At 34.7% G+C, this 7,101-nt stretch overlaps 1 protein-coding gene across 3 annotated transcripts in view; it reads left to right on the forward strand.

Moving 5' to 3' along the window:
- The window catches only part of LOC125039933 (mitochondrial dicarboxylate carrier-like), a 23,464-nt gene continuing 16,363 nt past the window's right edge, over positions 1 to 7,101 (forward strand). Inside the window, exon 1 of one of the 3 annotated variants that reach the window (XM_047634323.1) lies at positions 1 to 91. The gene's annotated coding sequence lies outside the window, so the exon portion shown is untranslated. The other 2 variants (XM_047634312.1, XM_047634331.1) reach the window with 2 other exon arrangements.

Below are 7,101 nucleotides of genomic sequence, written 5' to 3' on the forward strand. Positions count from 1 at the left end.
TCTAGGACGCAACCTAGTACTGACACCATTCTTCTCAAGGAGACTGGCCAAGTCACATCCCCTGGAAAGGCACCAAATATAGATCAAGGAGGTAAATACGAGATGGGACAGCACTGCGGAAGGATTTTTTTCAGAAGATCTTTTAAAATAAATAAGGGGTGTTGGTGCTTTGATCGATAATTAGAATTAAACTAATTAATGTCGGTTTATAATCAAGACAGTTGCTGTAGTAGGATTAGATATCATGATGACAGTAGAAAATATCTGTCACTTTTTTCAGGATAAGAATACATAATACAAAGCGCATTTGGTAATGGCAGGTCTTTCGGATTGAAAAAAGTGATCATGAGTTATGAATTTCCAATGACCAAAGTATCAACGGGTTCTGTGCATTACCTTACCGAGCAGTTTTCCAGTTTACTTTACAAGACTCTAAACAAAAGGTGTGGATCAATATTGCCTCGTATCCTTCACCTGTTAGAAATTACTTCAAACCCACAATTTTCTCGAAGCGTCTGCTCACATGTGAACATTCAGTGGCCTTACTGTAACACCTGTGGTACACATCTTCCCCCTTCTCCTCTTCTGTCTCAGTAGTATATGGACAGATAAAATAATAATAGTTTTGTGTTTCCTTTTCCTGTTTGTCTCTCTAGCTATCACCCCTCCCCCCCTCTTTCCATAGTTCTCCCTTTCCCTCCATCCCACCCCCCCCCCCCCCTCTCTCTCTCTCTCTCTCTCTCTCTCTCTCTCTCTCTCTCTCTCTCTCTCTCTCTCTCTCTCTCTCTCTCTCTCTCTCTCTCTCTCTCTCTCTCTCATAGCTTGAAGGTTTGAGAAATGAGGTTTTGGAGTTCCATCTTTTGTAATACCTACTGCCATTTGGCATCAGTTACCAAGCATCATCTTCAAATATATGTAAAACCAGTATCTTGCAAGGTTACGGACCATTATTTAAGGCTTGTTCCTGTTGCCAGTAGCACTGTAATTGTTGGAACCCATATATACTCGGATAAACCCCGTATTCTGGGGCATCAGACGTTTCCCAATCCCGTCGGGCAACAGAAAGTGGGCACCCAGTTTTCTGGTAGCAATCATGTAATACGGTCTGGTTTAAAAGTATAACAGTAAATATGTATCAAATGCCGACTCATCTAACTTTAGGTACTGTGTTTTGTGATACGTCATTCAGAATACTACTAGTTTGTATTCGAAACGATTACTACGTGTTACTGTAATATTAATGATTTGTATCCATTTAGAGTGAAGCAGTCTTGATCTGCGATTGGACAATAAAGTGGGTGTGTGGACCGTGGTACTACATTTCGAGGACGACCATTGGCTCATGAGAAGGACGTCACAACTTGTTATTTTTCGTTCTTAACAAGTATTTTCCCAAATGAACACACTCGCGCCACATAAAAACCGTAGCAATATTAACATCTACACCCGATAGACGAACATTCATTTGCTTAAGTAGGAGACATTAAGTTCTATAAGTATACATATGGATCAACGCTTAAGATATTAGTTCGCCTTACTCCCCATGGAATTCCCAAAGAGTTTCGCTCACTTGGCAAGTGTCCAGGGGCCGGATACTCAAAACAACCCGTAAGTTACAAGGTCGAGGACGTTGTAACCGCCTTACAACATTGTAACTTACGAACTCCTTACAATATTGTAAGTGACCCATACTCAAAAAAAATTTACAATGTTGTAAGCACATTGTAAGGCTAATGTCAACATCGTAAGTTAATTCCCTAGGCTGCCAAGAGAGGGCACCTCGGTAGGTGATTGACCAATCAGCAGTCAGCCTCGTAGACGTAACGGCCAATGAGAAGCCACAAATCTCAGCTGTTTTATCACCGCACTACACCAAAGGTAAACAACGTCATGGAAGGTCCAACTCAAAAGAAAAGAAGACCAAATTTCTCAGACGAAGAGATGTTGGCTTTAATAGAAGCCGTGGCAACGAAGAGAAATGTGGTTCTGGGTAAATCAAATAACAGAATAACCGCACAAGTGAAAAATAACGCCTAGGAGAGTGTGACTAAGGAAGTGAGTCTTGTCGCTCGCGTACCGAGGAATGTGAATGTAGGGTAGGAAGTTCACAGACCTAAGAGCAGCTTGAAAAAAAAGGCAGCCCAAGAGGAAAAACACATGGGAGGAATAGGTAAGATTTCAAAAGTAAATTTTGTTCTGTACATTCTTAAGGTACCGTCAACATGAGTTGTTGAAATTAGTCACAAGTGCTTGAAACTTATCCTTTATAGTTAGAGTAAAGGAAAAACAGTACATGTCATATAATAACTTTATATTCTTGTCACAGAATAGTTGAAACAGGAGTGAGTACCAATTTTTTTTTTTTTTTTTATTATCTATATCATGTCATGGATATTTTTGTAATATCCATGACATAGTAACTCAAAGTAATGTAAGGGTAATATCAAGTGCAATATGATAGTACACTCACTGATGCATAACACAATATGGAGATAAAGCATATTGTCATAAAGAAAATAGAATGTAGAAATATCTTAGTAATTGCCTATGCAGTTCCCTTATATGAAAAAATCTAGAAATTTGATTAAACAAAGGCCAACAATATAGCATAAAGAATGGTAATATTAAATGTATAATCTTATTTGTTTGGTATTATTTAGTTTCTGAGTGTTTATTGATTTAAAAAATAACTTATTTCCTGAAACATCTACAATTATAAGAACAATTTTCACCATATGATCATCCTTCACAGATGTAGTCTAATGGATGTATTTTTTGAAGTAAATAAAATAAATATGACTCATCAAGTAAATAATAGCAGTATTACATGTCGGATCTTATTAATTTTGCATTAATATTATTAGTTTTTAATACATAGGAATAGTCATTTCTTAAATCAACTTCATAAATGTATTCTAATAGATATTTATTTTTTGACTTAATTAAAAATAGCAAACTTGACTCATCAAGTTGCGAATCATACATAAATATATGTCGGTTTAGGAGTATAATACATGTGTTGTCTTATCAGACTCAAGAAATGTATATTATAAAAATTAAAATATAGATTTGCATTTTTTAGATGTTGCAGAACCAACTCCTGCGCCATCTGGGATAGCATCTCAGGTCATAAGACTCGAAAGTTGTTGTAACATTGGATGAGGGCACTCCAGAGGAGCAAGAAATGACAATATCCATTGTGTCAATGGACCACACTTACTCTTCAGAATTACCTCCTTTTTTAATAGAAGACAGTGACGCTCAGGATGGAGGTAGCAGGCATGGTCATAGCAGAAGATCAGAAGAAAGGAGAATTTTGCCTGACATGCTTCAGATACAAGCAAATATAGAAATTCACTTGAAACAGCTTGTAAGCTCAGTAAAAGACATTGCATCAGCATTACAAACAATTGCTGGTGTTATAAAAGATAAGGCATAAGTTCTTATTTTTATCAAATTATGAAATATTTTAGTTTTTCTCCCATTCAATTCTAGTCTTAATCTACCCATTTATAGTACTCAGTTGACATTAATTTGTGATAGGCATTTGTACATTTAACAAAGTCATAATGTTAAGTTATTGCTTGAGAGACTAAGTCTAAAACAAGTCTTTATTTCGGAGTTCCTTTATTTCTTTAGTACAGACTAAGGCAAAAATCCATTATATATTATTTATTTTTTGTTCGCATTAATGTTTGCACTGAGGTTGTGAAAATTGTATTTTGGTTTTATGATAAAGGTTAAGACCATTTTATCCAGTTTAGAAGAATCATATTTTTATAGGGAGGGAATTCAGGATTTTATTATTTTTTTAGGAAAAAAATTATTTCATTTTTTTTTTAATTCTGACAGGTGCACTGTTTGGTTTCTGCATAGGTTATATATTTTCCTTTTAGGTTAAGGAAGTAACAAATTTTTGTTGTTTACACATGGCAATAATAAAGTTAAACTATAATAGTTCTGGTGCTGTCAATTAAGATTGATTTTCTTTGTTGATACTAAGACAGAGCTGTATTTAAGTTTAATTTATTTTTCTGGTTTTGATGATGTAGGCTGAGAAAGAAAGCAAATATATACTTATTGCTATTCTAATATTTATGGTTAACATAGTAATTAAGCTTTGAGGGACAGCTTTACTTGTATTTTAAAAATGTTGTATTTCTTTATTTGTATATTTATATGTCTGAAATTACTTGCTTCTAAAGATTTTTGTTTATTTCACTTCTAAGGCAACCCAACTTTGGTTGTGGTCTGTCTTGTGGTCATAAAGCACCATGACAAAAATATGTAACTTACATTTTGTACTTTTGAGCAGTATTGCTTTGTATGTATGTGTAGATACTTTCATATTATTTTTGTGATGTATCATTATGGTATTTTTCTTACCAGTCTTATATTTTTATAATCACAGTCTGAAATAAAGTTTTACTTTTTAATGCTTTATTATAATTACCCTAGATCTTGAATAACAGTTATTTCTTCTTGCATATTCAAACTACTACTTATTCAATTTTAATGTGCATTGATAAGAGTTCCATCAATAAAAATAATTAAAGTATACAATTATTCATACAAAAAAAAGAAAAAAAAATGGAGAAGTAAAATCACTACTTCTAGGATGTGGTAGTATGTATGTAACCTAGTTCTTCCTGAGTATAGGTCCAACACCTCACAGAGCCTCAAAATGTCATGTCATGGAAATCCGTAGTACCGCAGTACTGGGTTATCATTAACATGCAAAGGGGTTCCTATAATGTCTTTCACGCTGTAAAGCTCGATCATGAAAATAAGCAGCCTCCCACTCCATATTGGGTGTGTCGTCTGTCAACACTGTTAGCACTTGCAATATGTTTAAATCACAACAATTAAGCAAAGAAGGCAAAGAAAACACTGAATATCTAGATTTTCCGGTGTATTAAATATATAAAACGGCAGTGTGTAGTCAAATAAAGGCTATATAAGTTATGACGACTATGCAATCGAGATATAAACAATCACTATATCCGGTTTGAAACGCTTACAAGAGCTCCCGAGCAGTTGTAACTTACAAGGTACTTTACAATGTGTGACGTCATAACATGGCGGCTATTTTTGTTTCGAGTATGGCCCTCGGAGGAGTTACAACATTGTAACTGCTCCGATGTGAGATACAACATTGTAAACTGTTTTGAGTATCCCGCCCCAGATACAGAGTGAAGGCGGAGGGTTGCCACACAGGCTAATTTCTGGTGAGAGTGGAGGCACGTCTGACAGAGGTATAGGTGTTGTATTTCTCTAGGGTTGGTGGAAGGAATTGTGTGTTTGTGTGTGTGGACTCTGGGTGTTATTAGTGTGGAATTTGTTTTTTTTTATATTTGGTTTGGTGTCGTTTTGAGGAGGGAGTGTTTTAAAACATTTTTCTTTATTCATGATTGTGTGTGAATGAACAGATTACTGATGTCGAGAAAGGTCTGGGATGGCCTTGTTGTTAAGCTCGTGTAAGAGATAATGTTGGAGATATCAGAGCAGATTTATAGAAGTCTAGCATAGGTCTTTTACACTGTAATATAGAGTAATGCAAAATCAGCAAAACATTTTAGTTTAGGCTTACAGCTCACCCACTGAAATGAAAAACTGCCTCACCTTTAGTAACAAGAACATTTGACTTGAGCTGCATTGTTAAGAGGCAGATTAATAAGTTTGCGTTAATTGTCAGAATAAGTGTTCTGTAATCTTGGCACAGGATTGTAATGATAACAAATATAAACTTCAAACTTCTTATTTGGAAGATGTTCTGGAAGGAACATCATACGATATTGCAATTCAGTCATACAAGTAGTAGAGGGATAGGTAAAATGCCTTTTTTTAAGAAAGTGGAGTACTACTTGTGAGATAACTTAAGATGATTAGATCTTTCAATTACAAGGACGTTTATGGCACTATCCTTACTTTTGTGGCTTATGGTGAGTTAGTGTAACTGGGAGTGCCATTGATGAAGCTTAGGTATTACATGCACCTTTTTGATAGTGACTATAATGGCCATAGTAATACTACAGTATAGCTATGGTAGGACCAAACTGCATATCAGTGGCACTGTCATGGATTACTTTTGGCACTATGGTGTTTTCCTGAGCTACATCTATATTACTGGCACTATTATGCCAACTTGGCACACAGTGAAATCAGTTAACTTGTTCATAAAATAAAATGCACACAATTTCATTTTTTTCACAAATTTTCCAAGTTTACATTGCTTTTCTTCAAAATTGTTTTTAGAATTATGAAATATAATGAGGTTAGGACTATTGAATATAAATGCAGTAAATTAGTATGGTGGTGGGCAATATGAGAGAGAGCAGTCTTACATGTCTGTGGTTTTGTATTATGAAAATAATTTTCAGCCCTTCCTCCCACATATACTGATATTAATATCTAATTCTGTGCATGCAAAAATACTCAATTTTGCTTTGGATTATCTTGTGAAAATGGAAAAATCAACTTTTATCAGAAGTACTGGAAAAGCCATTCCTTTGAAGAGTTGTCTATTTTTACTGATATATTACTGCTTAAGCCGTCAGTATCAATAATATAGTGGTCACTCTATTTGTTAAAAGGGTTATTGATAACAGATAGGACTCAGAAGCTTATCAGTCTCTAAGCGCTCTTGAGAGTAAGCTTCAGTCTGTAGAAGGTATTCTGTGTAGAGGGTATGTATAATTCGTTTGAAGGAATGGGTGAAAGTAGGTAGTACTTGGAGCATAGGACAAATTTTGATTTATTAATTTATACTTCTTTTGTAATGGAAGATACAGTGAAAGCTAATGGTATGTGCATGATGTTTTTTGTTACATGAAAAAAGACAATTTATACTGTTATCTTATGCGCTTGGTGATGATTAACATTATGTCTAATCTAATCTAAATTGCTAAATCACCATTTTAAAAGTGAGTTATATAAATGTAGAATGATCTTTAAAAATGCCAGTTATGAGTATGATGATGATGATGATTTCCACTGTTGAATGTGAATGAGTATTGGCTTTTATTACAATTTTATGAATGAATGACCATGCAAGAGTATGCTGTTATAACTTTTTCATACACATGCAATACACCTTTTATA

Source organism: Penaeus chinensis, chromosome 3 (genome assembly GCF_019202785.1).
Source record: "Penaeus chinensis breed Huanghai No. 1 chromosome 3, ASM1920278v2, whole genome shotgun sequence".
Taxonomy (NCBI): Eukaryota; Metazoa; Arthropoda; class Malacostraca; order Decapoda; family Penaeidae; genus Penaeus; species Penaeus chinensis.